At 34.9% G+C, this 16,393-nt stretch overlaps 1 protein-coding gene across 1 annotated transcript in view; it reads left to right on the forward strand.

Annotated features, from left to right (window-relative positions):
* Nucleotides 1-16,393, forward strand: part of FMN1 (formin 1) — a 153,880-nt gene that overhangs the window by 24,108 nt on the left and 113,379 nt on the right. The window lies entirely within an intron of this gene.

Here is a 16,393-nt window from a genome sequence, read left to right on the forward strand (position 1 = left end):
ACTCCGCTAAGCAAAATGAAATATTATAAGGAAGTGTTTTTGTCATAAAAGCAGGAACTTAAATGGCAGTATAACTTAAAGTGAATTTGTTGAGCAGTCCTAGTTTAAAGAAAAATTAACAGCATCTTCCTTTTCTCGCTAAATGTGATATATTCTTAAGCATGGCTGCATTGTGTTCTAATACAGGTCCGTATGCTAAATCCTTAGTATACAAGTCATCGACTACAAAACAATCCATATTTTCTTATCATTTAGGCAAATAAAATGGAAAAAAAACCAATTTACTAACACAGGGAGTCTGATAATCCAGTATATTGATAAATTGACCATGTCATTAGTCAGATCACATATAGCAATCATCAGATTAGTACAAGTACAGTATTTGTATTACATGGAGTATTTATGTCTTTGTATCTGCACAAAGGCCAGGGCATAATAGATTTAAAACCTATGAAGTTGAGAAAGCTCAGTGAGGTCTCTGAGTAGATAGGGGTGGAATGATGGTAGCAGCTTGTGGAGTGGACAGGACAGGCAAAGAGTCTCTGGTGTGTGCAGCATCTCTTAAAATTCAGCACAGGGAAATACAAGCTAGCACTAAAGTAAATACAACAGTAATGTACAATAAATATTAGTAATAACTGTTACAAAGAATAGTGTAACTCTCCCCCATAAGAACAGTAGATGGATGCAAGGGGGATTTATTCATTTTGGGAGGGTATTTCAGAGAATACATATTCTCAGCAAGAGAGAAAGTGTTCATGCATCTCCAGCAACCCTGGAAACATGAGAGGCATAGGAGAAAGGTACTGGCAGGCATCCATGAAAAATCACACATCTCTCCAATTTCATCTTTCATTAAAAGAATCTTTGTCTTGCACATTTTGTTTTCCATAAGAGTGCATCTGAAAGACACTAGAGAAGTTAATTCATTTATTTGCTGCTCATAACTTCGAATTATATAAACATTCTCTTTTAAATCAGATTATTATTTTTTTATCAGTATTATTTGAGTTTTCCTCAAATATCATCATGTCTTAATGATTAATTGTGTTTATATATTATCTTGTTTAGTAGTAAGGAAATTGTGAGTGGGTTGTTTCCAGAAAAGTGAAATTGTGATGTAACTTTCAGCACCATAAAATCTCACCATTTTATATATGTATATATAATTAGAAATGACCTAAAATGCAAATATTTGCTATCCATGATTAGTAGAAGACTTATGCACTCTTAGCAGCAATGTCCTACAGATCGTGTTTTTTTATATTGCCTGCATTTGGTGATTATTTTCATGTTTGGTACTGTTATATCTTACACTACGTAGTTCCAAAGGCAAACCAGAAAAGGTGATATGAATGTTTTGTAGGCCTTTTAGGTAATGGCAGTGAAGTGTAAGGTCTACATTACGATGATTAGAAAAAATAATTGACTTGGAAAAATAATACTTATGTTTATTGTATGAAAAACATAATTTGAACAAGATTTTTAGATTTCCGTTTTGGAGTTACTCAAAAGTTACTGGAGACCTGCACAGAGTTCTGTTTCTAAGCTTGTAAGACTGGTGATTCCTGAGATATAATGCGATTTTTCATTTTACAATATTGAAGGACATAAAAACTTCCTATACCGAAGGCCAGTTGAAGCAAGTATTCTGTCTCCAGCAGTGTGTGCTTAGAAAACACGTATAAGAAATACAGAGTGTAAGGGTAATGCCTTCTTCCTGTATGGTGCTTTTTGTTTTGATTTAGGTTTTTTTGGCAGGTCTGAGTGTCTTTGTTGTCTCTTCCTTATTGCTTCTACTACTACTGCCTCCATGCCTTTTCCTTAACAGTATGCTGCTTGATTTTTGGACCTCAGCCCAGCCTGGTGTAAGGCATCAGGTTCATAAAAGATGCATAGTGACTAAATTACCAAGAAATGTTGCCCTAGTATAACATTTCCAGCAATTAGTGTTTTAAGGATTTCCTGAAACAGAGTCTGCACAAAGGTTATGGTATATAGTACTGATGAATAAATTATAGTATCACACGCTTTTGTGGCTTCTGAATGCTGTGCTGAGTCGTGTTCCTGTTCACAGAATCACAGAATCAGTCAGGTTGGAAGAGGCCTCTGGGATCATCGAGTCCAACCATTGCCCTGACACCACCATGTCAACTAGACCATGGCACTAAGTGCCATGTCCAGTCTTTTCTTAAACACATCCAGAGATGGTGACTCCACCACCTCCCTGGGCAGCCTGTTCCAATGTCTAATGACCCTTTCTGAGAAGAAATGCTTCCTAATGTCTAACGTGAACCTCCCCTGTCGAAGCTTGAGGCTATGTCCTCTTGTCCTATCACTAGTTGCCTGGGTGAAGAGGCCAACTCCCACTCCATTGCAACCTCCCTTCAGGTAGTTGTAGACTGCAATAAGGTCACCTCTGAGCCTCCTCTTCTCCAGGCTAAACAACCCCAGCTCCCTCAGCCGTTCCTCGTAGGTCATACCGTCCAGACCCTTCACCAGCTTGGTCGCCCTCCTCTGGACTCGCTCCAACACCTCAACATCTTTCTTGAAGTGCGGGGCCCAGAACTGGACACAGTATTCAAGGTGTGGCCTCACCAGTGCCGAGCACAGAGGGACGATCACTTCCCTAGACCGGCTGGCTACAGTAGACTGGCTGGTTCTTTTTCTGTACATCCTTCACAATGAATTCCTTGTACTAGAATGTGACTCGCCATAGATGCATCCTTTTTGTTTGTACAGTTGTTTTGGAGCTGTTTATTTCTCTAGAACATGTAGAATTCCATGTGAATATTTCTATATTGTCCCAGACTAATAATCTAAAAAACATTTAGGCTGAAAATATTGAATTCCTATATTCTTAATATGTCCTGTGTCCAAAGAAGGTCAACACTAAGTTATTAATTTTGTGAAGAGAACATCAAATCTTACTGCAGCATGTTATTTTTTATAAAGGCTGAAATCTGAGAGTCAGGTGCTGCTACACGGTCCTGATGCTTTGGTAAATCATAAATTGTTAGTTCTGCTTCTAAGTTTTAGTAGCTTTCTAAATGAAAGGGTGTAATTTCAAACTTTTTTTTTTCCTTTTTTATAGCCTATCTACTTTAAGAGGTTCTTTCTCCTGTGTCACTGATGTTCAAACATTTTAATGAACAAGATTTTTTTCTCTACATCTCTGTTGTTAGCCTTTATTATTTTGTCTTTAATTTCAAAGGAATTTTTCATGGGTTTTGTGATTCATTTAAAAATTATTGAAAAAAATTATTGAAATTGCTTCAGTCTGTAATACTTACATATAACAACAAAGGGACATGATTTTTGTTCATTCTTTATGTTACCAGCATTTTCGCTGGTAAAAATGAAATGCATAAAAGAAGACCAGACATTGTATACTCTTTCTTGTGGCTTTTCATTATTTGAAGGAAAGGAAAGATATATTTTAAGATAAAAAAATATGAATTACTACATACTGCTGTACATATGGAACTTTCCGTTATAAAATTTCATATGGAAACGTATAGGAAAGTAAAATTGTGTCATCATTTAGTGTAATGACTTGTTGCATTTTATTCTTTAAGGGTATAACAGAAAAACGTGGTGGTAGATATCCCAACTATTGGAAAAGCTGCAGACAGAAATTTCTCTGAACCAGCTCTTGTGCAAACTGATCCAAATCCCATATCTTATATTTATGAAGAAGGTTGATCATCATACCTTCTCTGTAAAAGATTAGGAGTGAGACCCTTACTCTTTGTTATTCCTAAAATGCCTAGAAAAATCTGAAGGAGCCCTGGAAAGTATGTGTAGGGGAAAGTTCTCAAAAAATTATTAAACTGTCTTCTGAAGGTGAAAGCAAGCAAAGTTATCCAGAATCTGTCCCTTGAAACCTGCATATACTGTCTTATAAGTGAGAGATCTGTTTACTCTTTAGCAATAGAAAATGTCCTATACTTCTATACTGTTACAGGCTGTAACTGTACTGTACTGTCTTTTGGAAGTTTTGTTTTTGCTTGACTATGTGAATGAAATTCTTAATGGATTTTTGTTCTTTACGATTTGTTATTGCTGTGTTCACTTCCTATAACCTTTGTATGGAATACCCAGAGTACAACCCGAGCTTTACCCACCAGTTTGAAAGAGTTGGTGCTGATTCTGTAGACAGTTGAAGTTGCAGTGAATGTAGCGGTCTTGAAGGGTGTAAAACAATCACTGGATAGGGAGGGTGAATGACAGTACTGTGTTTATTTGTGTTGCCATCTTTGTGTTATCACAGTAACTTGAAGCTTCATTCTTTTTTTTGATGTCACTTGAAATCAATTCTAGTCATGTAGTGTGCATATTAATTAAATTAAGATTACGTCATTTACTACACCAAGTCAATTATTGATGAATCTATACCATATCATATTGCATAACAATCAGTATAACTCATAACATCTCTTAATGGGTTCATTAATGTACATAATTTGACTGAATCATCCACATAAAGATAATCTTTAAAGGATAATACAGTAGAGATAAATACTTAGTTTTTACCCATTTACCTTTAACTACACTTACTAGTTACTGTGTTCAAAGCATTTATTGAGTTTTTCACCTATTATTTACAAAAAAATTGAATGATATATTTTTAAGACATTAAACTATTTCTGTTCTCCACTGTTGAATTTTTTACTTTTCCTGCTCCTGCCGCTAGATGTCAGTTAAGTCTTTCAGAAGAAGTTCCCAAAGCATGTCACAGCTTCTCTGTGTGTGCAAATTTCATACTTTCTTCTAACCTGTGAGACGATGTGTGGTGGTAACATCGTGCCCACTAGTTGTGATTGTGGCACAATCTTAGTTTGAGGTCAGAAATTAGCTTGCACATTATGCAACTAGAAGTTGCTCAATAGTGGTAGCTTAATAGTAACCTTAACAGTATTTTTCCCTACAGAACCAAGTCTACAGTATCTAATAACCAACTATTTATTGTATAAAATGACGACTTAACATTAAATCAAAATATTGTAAATGGACTACTGACTTCTGAAGGGAAGGAATCAACTTGAAGGCAATATTCTGATTGCAGTACTTAATAGTTAATCCAACATAGAGCTGCACAAGGGTGCAACATTTTTTTTTCCTGTAAGTTCATTTGATAAAATGAGTAAAAATGTTAAGTTTTTTCGCTACTTTCTCCTCCTTCCCTTTAGTACAATGGTACCAAATATCCCTTCATCTTCAGTTACATGGAAGTTTAATACTGCCTTTGGAAGATGGAATCAAAGTCCTAAGCTGTCCTATAACTCTGTACTCTGTGCATGGATCTTTCTCTCTAATACAGGTTATTAGGCTTCCACCAAGTCACTACATCTTTTACATGTTCCCAAACTGAGAATAATAGTGTCTTTAGCCATTAGTCACAGGTTTTTGTAATAATATTACTATATATGATGCCCATTGTATAATATACTCTATAAGAAATAATAATAATAGATATTTGATAACAATAAAATCTAAACTATAGATAGCATGTAAATTATACAATAAATATTATATAACAAAAGAATATTTCTACATCTCTTGAAGTAGCTTATTTTAGAAATTTTAGAAAGAAATACCTGTAGTTGCGTCTAACGCAGTTACGAACATATTATTAAAACTTAAGAAATAGTGAACAGTAATGCAGTTGGTGTATAACTGTCCGTGACATTATGAAAGAACAGGCTGGCCTCATTTAGTGAAGAATGTATCATGGGGTGTTCATAGTGACCTTTGTGGTCTCCTTAGTAATGTTTGCATTTTTACATTTTTGCGAAGGTTTCAAGAGCTGAGATGTAGAAATGGGTAGAAAGTAGTTTCCTTTTCACAGAGGAGCTTGCTTAACTTTGAAAACAATTTAATGTTGTAAATTGAGATTAAAGACCAGTGCCTCAAAGTGCCACAGAGAAAGGTTGAAAAATGTGGAAGAAAAAGGAACATGAAATGGAAAGTCATAGCATGAGTGCCTCATAATTTCAAAATTACTCATTTTTATTTTATACTGAGATGAAAAGGCCTAAGAACATTTTCTCAGTTACCGAGTGAAGTACTAAAGCTTCACCTGTATGACAACCCTTTCATTCTTTTACAAATCCATTTTTACATCTCTCATGCTTCACAAGTCCTTCCCTGTCCCTTTGTCTTTTCACTTTCCCATTAATTTTCCCTTATGGTCAGTGTGCTTCCATTTGTGAATGCTTCCATTTGTGAGTGCTTCCTTTGCTCTTCAGTTATAACATGAGTATAACAAAAGGTGCTGCTTCTCCCTGCTACATTTAGAAATTTGTAATTCGACTGTGGGAGGCAATGGTGAAGTGTTGAAAGCTGTTGTATGCCAGAATGCTTATCAAAAAAACTCTTTTATGGAAGTGGGTGATTTCACTTTTATTTTGACAATTTAAAATGTCTTTTCCTTGTATGTAAAAGTGAAATTTCATTTCAGCTTCAGAAAGAACATTGGAAATTAGATGCTTTAACACCAAATCAAAACATTTTAAAATATTTGAATTTGCCTAAATCTCTTTTGTAGATTGTCTATTACAGCTAAGTGGAATTTTTTTGAACAGATTCAACTGAAAAATTTCTGACTTGGATGCTCTTAGACAGGGATCTTTGTCATTCCTTTCTGGAAAAAAGAAATCTTAAATTCCCCCCCCCCCCCCCAGTTTTGTGTGTGCACATGTGAATTCTTGTAAAGGATAGCAATTTCACAGTTTGTCAGATGCCACTATGTTTTGAAATCTACTATTAAAATATGGGGGCCAGTGACGAATATTGTTGAAAGCTTTGATATGCCACGGTACCTAACAAAACAACATTTAAGAAGCAGATAATATGGTAATAAAATTTTTTTTCAGGATGCTGAGATTGTTGTTTTTAACCTTTACAAGATGAAATGCATCCTTAAGGTGGCTAACTGCTTTGTGTGTTCTTCACTGGATTTTCATGTCCCAGCATGCACAAATAGAAGAAAATCTGTATCATGTATGCTTCTGTCCAGTGAAGTGGAGTTGCAGCTCAAAGGAGCAGCCAAGGTCAGCAAGGGTTTATTAGTCAGTCTTTCCTAATGAGCTGTTCAGGCTTTTCAGCGTTTCCATGTGGTGTTACTGATGAAGGTCTCCCAGCTTGTGGTTAATTATTAATACTACTGTTGCCTGACTTGAAATGTTTCAGTCTTTTGTGCTTAGCTGCTAAATGTATGGTTTCACCACTGTGTGTTCTGTGTCTTTATGGATCTTCTTCTTGGCTACTTCGTCCTTATGAAGGAATTCTCCCTGTTCAGTGCGGAGCCTCTGCGGTGCAAGACAGTAGAAATATAAAGATTGAGAAAAGCATAAAAAATATGAGAAAGAAGAGACCTATGAAATCCTATGAAATTGTATTAAAATATCTATTTCAATATTCCCAAGGCTCCCAGACAATGGGAGCAAGATTATCTTTAAAGTGTGTATTTCCTGAAATAGAAAAATTCCAGCAGGAGAAAAATCACCCTGTAATAAAAAATTTGCGTGTCCAGTGCAGGAGAAGGTAGAGTAGCAGACTAGGGAATGATAGCAAAGGACAACAGCATTAAAACAATAACTTTCTACAGGGTGCATACAAGCAGACAAAGAGCTAGCAAGAAGTGCTTTAATCTCTTTGCAACCACTTGTTGACAATTCCATCTTCATTCAGAAAGGAAGCTTGGAACGATTCTTCATAGTGTATGAAGGTACTACCAGTTCAGTGCTTAACTATGTTTTAATAGCTTGCACATTATGATGCCTATATTCATTTCATACACTATAATCAAATTCTTGGTGAACCTTCAAGTCTCTCTGCTGTGCTCTGATACTTACATTAAGCAAAATTCTCCCCCTTCTTCTCCTCCATTGACTTCCTATTTTCCATATTTTTGATGCAATGGGTGCTTTTCATCCTTATTTTCCTTTAATCTTGTGTTTACATTGTGGATGTTTTCTTATCAGATAGCTTGCTACTTGCCATGTCTTATATTGCTGCTCCATTATTTTCATCAATACGATTTCGCTGTAAGAACTTGGATTGTTTAGACTCCATGTCAGCTGCAGAATGCTGTTAATTCCACATGTTGATCCAAGGATTCTCCTGTTTATTTAAGAAGTTACCACAGACCATATTCTGTATATTGAATACAGTGAAAATGTCTTTAACTCTGTTTCAGCACATGGACATGGTATTATACAGTTAAAATGTGCACAGAGATCAAAAAGATCTCTATATTTATAGCCTTAAAACTTTAGCAAGACCGAGCTCCTGCTCAAATTTAGACACATTACAAAATACTCTGCTTAATTAGGAAACTCTTCTAAAAAAATCCATTATAAAACCCTACATTTGTCATAGTTTGTGAAAGTTAATTTATCCTGTCACCTTGAGTAAATATGTTATGCACTCAGGAGACGTAGAACACATACTGTGAGCATGATGACATTTTATTTTGACAGAATTGGAAGACGTCTCTAACATAGGAAACAATTGTCTACAAGAGAAATGAAGTGAAATGTGATCATGGGAGTATAAAAGCCACCAAAAATTATGCAGTATCAATGTTATCTTACCATTTTGATTTTGAAAACATGTACCCCATGCCTCCTTGCCAAAATTATCTGCTTTTTGAAATTTACTACACCAGATGTTTGTTTGAATCTAATAATTGTAAGCCATTTCTCTGAATGCAATACATAATTTTCTTTAGTTTAAAAATTCTGGCTCTAATATTCCTGGTTTTAGAACAGAGACAAATTTGGCAAGGATGAACATTTTGCTGATAGAGGGAAAATCTATCTGAAATTGAAAGTTAAAACTTTTGAAACAAAATTATTTTTTCTCATCTTCAGTAAAGACTTCAGATTGTAGCAGCTTCTGACTTTGCAAATCTAGTGCTCTTTGTACCTGTTGCATCTTTTGGTGCTGACCAAATTTTTAATGTGCCATTTCCACAAAGCCACCGAAGCCACCAAAGTTGTTATAAAATAACAATGGGGCATAACTAAGTTCCACTGATTAATGGATGCCACAAATTACTCTTGGTTAGGTGGGGGTCACCCTTCCAAGGATGCTTTGAAACTGAAAGCTAGGAACCTGTCTCCTGACCCCTACCGCTTTCTGATGATGAGGAAATGTGAAAGAAAGGCCACTGGATTTTGAAGCAGACTACAAGAGCTGGAAAAATGTATGGGCATGTGAGAGGTGGAGCTTTAGGTAGAAAAAGGTGAGCAGAGATACTAGGACGAGACTGACAAGGTAGAGAGGCAAAGAAGTGGTCTGGAAGTTAAGACAGAAAACTGTAAGAGATAGATTGCAGAGGCTTGGATCTGAGCATCACGATACAGGTTTTACTTATAAGTGGACAATTTCCCCTAGAATATGTATTCTAGAAGGAATACGGTCTATTCAGTATTTGATTTTATTTTTGTTGGTCAGTGAGTAATAGCCGTCCTTGTTTATTCATCAAACTGTGACCTGAATATAGATAGTTTCATTATGGATTTTCCAGTGTCACAAGTTTTGTCAGGATGTTTCATATGTATAAACTGGATTTTACAATATCTATTCAGATAGGCATGTATTATTATTTTTCATAGTTTATGTGCAGAGACCTAAGATATAACAAATTTATCGGGATGCTTATGTTTGCATATGTTCATATCACAGTTAATTTTTAACTTACCTTACAACTATAAATTGGATCCCAGAATCTCAAGATAGTTGCTTAGAAAATAAGGTATGTCATTGGTTACCACTTGAGAAAGACTTACTAAAATGGAATGTGACTCATCTTGCAGGAAATTTGCAGTTTGCAGTTTGAGCAAGTATAGAATCTGCTTTTCCAGGTCAGCATTATCATGCCTTTACTATAATACTGTTGTGTGTCTTCTTGAGGTTCCATGCTTTGTTCATTATATACCTTTCAACTTCAGCACACATAATGCAGAAGTCTTAAAATCTTACAGCTTTTTCATAATACAGTTTTTAATTATTGTCTGGAATAACTCCCATCATGTTAGCTGAATGAGATACTGGTTCTGTCAAAGAGAATGTTTCTGCATAGCTGCACTATATGGAAACACTGATGAAGAGGGAGAAAATTAAGGTTGCTCTGGCAACTACGCTTGTAGTTTTCTGTTTTTAGTAATTGACCAAGATTGTTTTTTCAACACAATTTTGTGTGTGCAATATTTTCTTCAAATTCTGTAATCGGAACGTCTAATGTGGTGATGCATAATTAGCATGTAGTATACATTAGTTTAAAGTAGGTATGTGTTTTACACAATTACAGAGTCATTTCCATAATCGATGTTATACTTCCCTTTACCCAGGTAGAATCTCTGGAGTTTGTAAGCTGTATCGGAGATAAGTGTACTGGTATCTTTATCTGCTAAGTGTAGCATGAACATCTCTACAATGTTAAAAAGACGACTAGTTATAAACACAGTGCTGGCTTTTCTTCTAAGTGTTACCTGATTGGTGAATATTTAAGGACTGTCTTCTGTTTTTACCACTGAAATTTCTGATAGTGTCTGCAGAATTGGAAGCTTCCTAGTAGAAGTCATGAAACTAAGGTAGAAGTCATGAAATATAACCTTGTGTGTGTAGGATCTCCTCATATACTTTGCCTTGAGAAGGATATCTGCTATTTGAATTTTCTCTGTGAACATTGTAATTGAGGCAATTATTATATTGTCAATATGAAAAAATCTTTCTATAATGAAGTTGTGAGGAAAGGAATAGATATTTCTTTTTTGTCCTTCCATAGAAAGTGTGTAACTTAATGAAAACTGTGTTTAATGAATGTCAAGCTGAATGTGAAATTAACCTCTGCCTTCATTTCCTTTGCTATAGAGAAAGAGGTAGTATTTTTTGTAGTATAATATATTTTATGTTGAAGGAAGGACTGTTTCACCAAGCAATTCATTTGTTTTGACATATTGAGGTCCCTCTCTATAACATGTGAGGAATGTGATAATTGTAAGATCAGAGAATTATGCTTTTAGGTGACTATGTTGCTTAGAGTAAAATCAAACCTCTGTTGTTGTTTTGATATCTGGTGTCCAAAATGCCCCAGAAAATTAATTTCCCTCCATGGCTAGGAAGTGAATGGCTTGCTACACATCAAAATCTTTTCATTGTTTTCATTGCATGTGTGAACTCTCTATTATTGGTGGAGAGGCTAGTCATGTCCTCAGTGTAGGTATTCTTAGAATTTTTAGACAAAAATTATGTTCATACAGAAGGAAAATCTTCAATTTCTAAAAGTGTAGAGTTACTTTATTTTATTCTCATAGCAAACTCATAGCACTATTTGGCTGAATATTCCCTATTGAAAAGTAGTATTTATTGTTGCCTGTTATCCTTCTATAGATATGTAACTTTATTTTTGCTTACTGTTTTCCATGTGCTGTACTTAACACTACTTTTTGCTTCGACTTTTGCTTCAACCAAATCATTGATTGCAACTTAGCAGGATGTGGTATATATCATTACTTTTCTATGTAGTTACAAAGCTTTGTTATAATGGCTTAATCTTGGAGTCTGGTTGCCAAAGAAATTAGTTCTTTATACTGTGAAGCAATGTTGACAGTAAACTCTCCTTTCCTCTCCACCACCTCCCCAAAAGAAAAGGAAGAAAAGAGAAGAAAAACAAGGTTGCATTACAATTCTAGCAACATCAGCCACACTAATAAAATCAAATTCAATGTTGTTTTACGACTTTGAATTTATGTGACTGCGCAGGATCAAAGGATTTGTGTCCCAATGGACTGCAAGGTCTATAGTTCATGGCAAAAAAACTCATCAAAAAGAACATTTTAGTAGTAAGGCTTTTCATTTTAATCAGCCACAGTAATAAAAAAGCTGTTAGGTGTCCAAAAACATTCTCCCAAGATCAGAGACGACTTGCTCTCCACTACAATCAGTTTTCTTATTGGATCCATACTGCCTCTGTAGCTTTTGTCACTGAAACTTCATCTTCAACTTGCTTTCAGACATTTTTTGCACTGTTTTCACATTTTACTTGCCAAATCATTATAAGTATCAGTAAAAATAATGGTTCATATGATTTCCCTGAGAAATACTGTAGCTTCTTCAAAGTAAATTGTCATCAAAACAAGTGTTTAACTAAAATAGAATTTTAAATACTGATCTATATTTTTATATATTGTATTTTAGAATATTTGAATAACAATAATTTATTTTTTTTATCCTTGGATATAATCTTTTGAACACGACCAGAAAGCATAGGTGTTAGTATTTTTGTATCTATACAGACATAGCAACCTAGGCTGTCGTAAGACTAAGGTAGCAGCTGCAAGTGAGAAACAGAATAGGGAAGTGACTACAATGTTTGTGACAGGAAAGGCTGTTATCATGTTTGGATTCTGCATGTTAATTGTTCGTGGTCCTAGTTCAACAAAAGTTTGAAATTAATTTTTAACATATAGTGTGGTTTCATTCTTTAGTTAACTTGGCCTCACAGAAGTTGTACACAATATATCATTTACATTTATTGATGAGTTGTGTGCTGAATTGCCTCATTCCATTCTGCAGAATTTAAATGTTCAACAGTGTTTAGCAGTATGTAGAGATTTTACCAATTAAATTGTCCATGAAAGTATTAGTTTTCCTTGAAATTTACAGGCAGGTCTTAATTTAGCTGGCTACCCATTTTTTACAAACTGTGAGAGATTTATTTTTCCTAGCATAAGCTATCTTACATTTAAGAAGAATCAACACACGGTCACTTTCTTCAAGGATCGGTCCCTTTCTGCATGGCATGGCACGTATTCGATGTTACATGGCCTCTTGTAGCTGCTGTACACTACTTACTACATCCACTAGAATTTTGCAAGTATTCCTTTCTCACTGCTACCTGAGGTACCTGCACATTTATATTGTTTTTTGTCAGTTGAATATTTTCATTGTTTTGTTCTTTTTAAAAACATTCATTCAAATGAACAGAAACTTTAGTATTAGTGGGAATTTTATGTTACCTACCAAACATATAAAATTTACATAAAATGTTAAATTATCTACTGTTAATATTTATTTATTAATAACCTGAAGTTTACCCCTTTAAGCACATGTTGTTAACAGTTGGCTTTATTAAGTAATAGTTAGTCTAGTTTTTTAGAGGTGCTATCATTTATCTCAAGGGATGACATTGCTTAGCAAATGTGCCTGTGGCAAGAAGTTAGTGAATCCAAGGCATTAATAATTTCCTGCCTGATACATAAGAGATTCAAGAAGGATTTAGATTCCAGTGAGATTTCTCTGTGGGCACAGAGATGCCACAGTAGAGTACATCGCTTACCAGGTGCTAAAGTTGACATGATAGGATCCATAAATGTGGAGTACTCTGTGGAGTACAGTGAATATTATTAGAGATATTTTTTCCATATATTGGAATTCATGTTTCCAGGATTTTGAGAGATTACCAAGAAATTTCAAGGACACAAGGTTCTGTCTGGGTGTTTGATTAGAAGTTATGGAGAGGGGGAGAGATTCACTCTTAATAAGAGGGTTCATCTGAGTAAAGTTACATGTGAATAGGACAGCTGTAGAAAAGCAAGGACTAGAGATGAGCTGTTGTGAGCTATGTATTGTATAACAAAATTCTCCGAGTTAATTTGTGTAATCTAAAACGGTTGGATGATAGTTATTAACAGGGGAATGACTAAGGGGAGGATATGTATATGTGCAGGAAACAAAACCTAGATCAATGTAATTTTACAGAAACATTTACAGAGCTGACACAAGGCAATCAGGATGAGGAAAGCAAACTTTAAGGCAGCCTGGAAGTCACTCTGTGAGGAGCATGGAAAAGAGGACAGAACATTAAGAGAGAATCGAAGGTCCACAAACAGTTGGAAGAGGAAATGCTGAAGCTTAGGAGAACATAGGACTGTGTACAGTCCATAATGCAAGGGGTGGTTTCTGGTGAGAAAACAGCTACACGATTCTGGTCAGAAAACAGCTACAGAGTTCTTGTGTCATAGATCTGCTTTGCATGGCTATTCATGCTCTTCCTGTAGTGACAAAAGTGGACGTGTTTGTTACCTTTATACCTATATGGTCACTGAAAGCTTAGCACTAGTGTGAAAGAATGAGCTGACTCAATCCCCACTCCCAGTATATTCCATTGTCAGCAGACTTACTTAATAAGTTCCAGTTGTAGATTTTTGTTTTAAACTTAAGGTAGATATATTTTTTTTAACAAAAAACTCCCAGCTATTTCTTATTTGTTGTCTTTATAGAGCCACTAGATGCAATAAGTACAAATGCACTGGCCAAAAGCTTGCAAATCTTTTGACAGGCACTTTTTGGAGACATGCAGACAGGCTTTGCAGTTGGAAGGATGGTAGCCTGGCTGTTATTGATTCTGGGTCCTGGAAATGGTGAAAAGGAGGAACAGAAGACAGAAAGCATATATAAAGAATCGAATTGCTAAAGAATGGGATTTAATTTAGGGGAATCATTTAATAGTAATATAATAAAAGTGAAGGGTGACAACAAACCTATAATGAATATAGCCTTTTCAGTGACACATTTCCCATGTAGTACACGGTTGGATATGCATGGAAGGTGAAATAGGAAAGATGAAGAGAAAACCAGCACTGGGAATTGCTAGGAAATGAGTTCAGGAAGCAAAGCAAAGGGGTAATACAACTGACTTACTATACAGAGGGAGGAGAGTGAAGAGTAGCTGAAGATGGTAATAAATGTTTCTTAATTTTGTATGCAGAACTGAGTCTATAGGAAAGAAGTATTCAAAATGTGTTTGCATAAATGCAAACTAATTCTGAAGTGGCATGCAGAACATGTCCCTGGCTACAGCAAGAATAGTTTTGACTGAAACTGGAACAATGAATTGCAAGAATATTATAAACATACAAACGTACAAGAAAATGTAAGAATATGTTAATTTAAATACTCACTATAAAAATGCCATGCTTGATTTTAATGTTTTTGCAGTAGAGAGAGCAGATATTATTATGTTAATACCTTCAGTTTCTCATTTTCTGTATTCTGAGAAGTGCAGTTTTCTGGTTTTGGAGTTTTTCTGACAAAGAATAAGAAAATACCAGAAATAACAGCAGATGGAGTGCAAAACATAGTGCATTTCTCAAAAATAATTTTTCCTTAGGTTGCCTTTAAATACCTACTTGTAGGTATTGAATGTATTACTTTCTCATACATTCATTCAGTTATTCATTTACCTGTTCGATTTTTTGAAGTTGATCTTGGTTAGATGGTGTTTCTTCCAGACAGGACAAGGAAAAAGATGAATTGAAGTGTATCATACCAATTATTTCAGTACAATCAAAAAGGTGAGGGAGGGAAAAAGTAGTAAAACTTCTTTACAGTCTCCTTATCTTTATACCTGTCTAGAAACACAAGGTTTTGTTTTATTTTGTATCCATCTGGATTGGTGGCATAGGAAGGAGAAATTACTGAGTGAATTCAAAATTCCAGGTTGTTGTCATTACTTTGTTCTTTCTGGCAAATAATTCACACGGCTTGTGCAGTTATACTGAGAATTAGTCAGACCTTCAGATAGTATAAATATGAGTGTTATAAAGGCTGGACATGTTAACTGCGTCAAGCTTTCTGTCTTCTGTTACACTTTCTGTAGCAACTTCCTTAAGCTCACAGTAATATGCATTTTATAATGAAACAGAGCTTTTACCAGCTTCACTCCTTATATGAATATGCATTGTTTAAGTATAGCAATCCATCTGTTAAGTATGGCTATAAAATACCAAGTGAGGAAGGAAGTTGGTATGGAAGATGCATTCTGAGCCATTCTAAATGTAACTGATATACTCAAATACTTAATTATTAAAAATCTTAATATAAGGTATACAACTTGATCATCGAGCTTTCCATAAATAGAGTTTTTTTGCTATTCTATTTTAAGTAGTTAAGCTATTAAAGGTCTGCTTTGGTTTTCAGATGTTTAATGATAATTGGCATGTCAAAATGCAGTTTCATTACAGTGTTGAATAATTATGCAACATAATTGTTGGAAGAATAGTATCTTTTTTTTTTAATGTGTAATCAAATAGCTACATGCTTGGTGTCTATTTATAGGTTTTACTTAAGTGTAGTAACCTGAGATTGAGGACCTCTTCATAATATATCCTTGTAGAAATGGTAATCATTCAAAGAGTCACAAATCAATCTTTACAAGTAATTGCAGGTGTTGTTAAATCAGAAGTTGTATTTCATAACATATCAAACATGATATATATTTTTGCAGTAAATATTTAAATTATCAAACTTGAAGTGAATTAGTGCTTAAAATGTTATGTGAATTTTAAGCCATCTGTAGTCCTATATATAAGTAATCATG

Source organism: Nyctibius grandis, chromosome 4, assembly GCF_013368605.1.
Source record: "Nyctibius grandis isolate bNycGra1 chromosome 4, bNycGra1.pri, whole genome shotgun sequence".
NCBI lineage: Eukaryota > Metazoa > Chordata > Aves > Nyctibiiformes > Nyctibiidae > Nyctibius > Nyctibius grandis.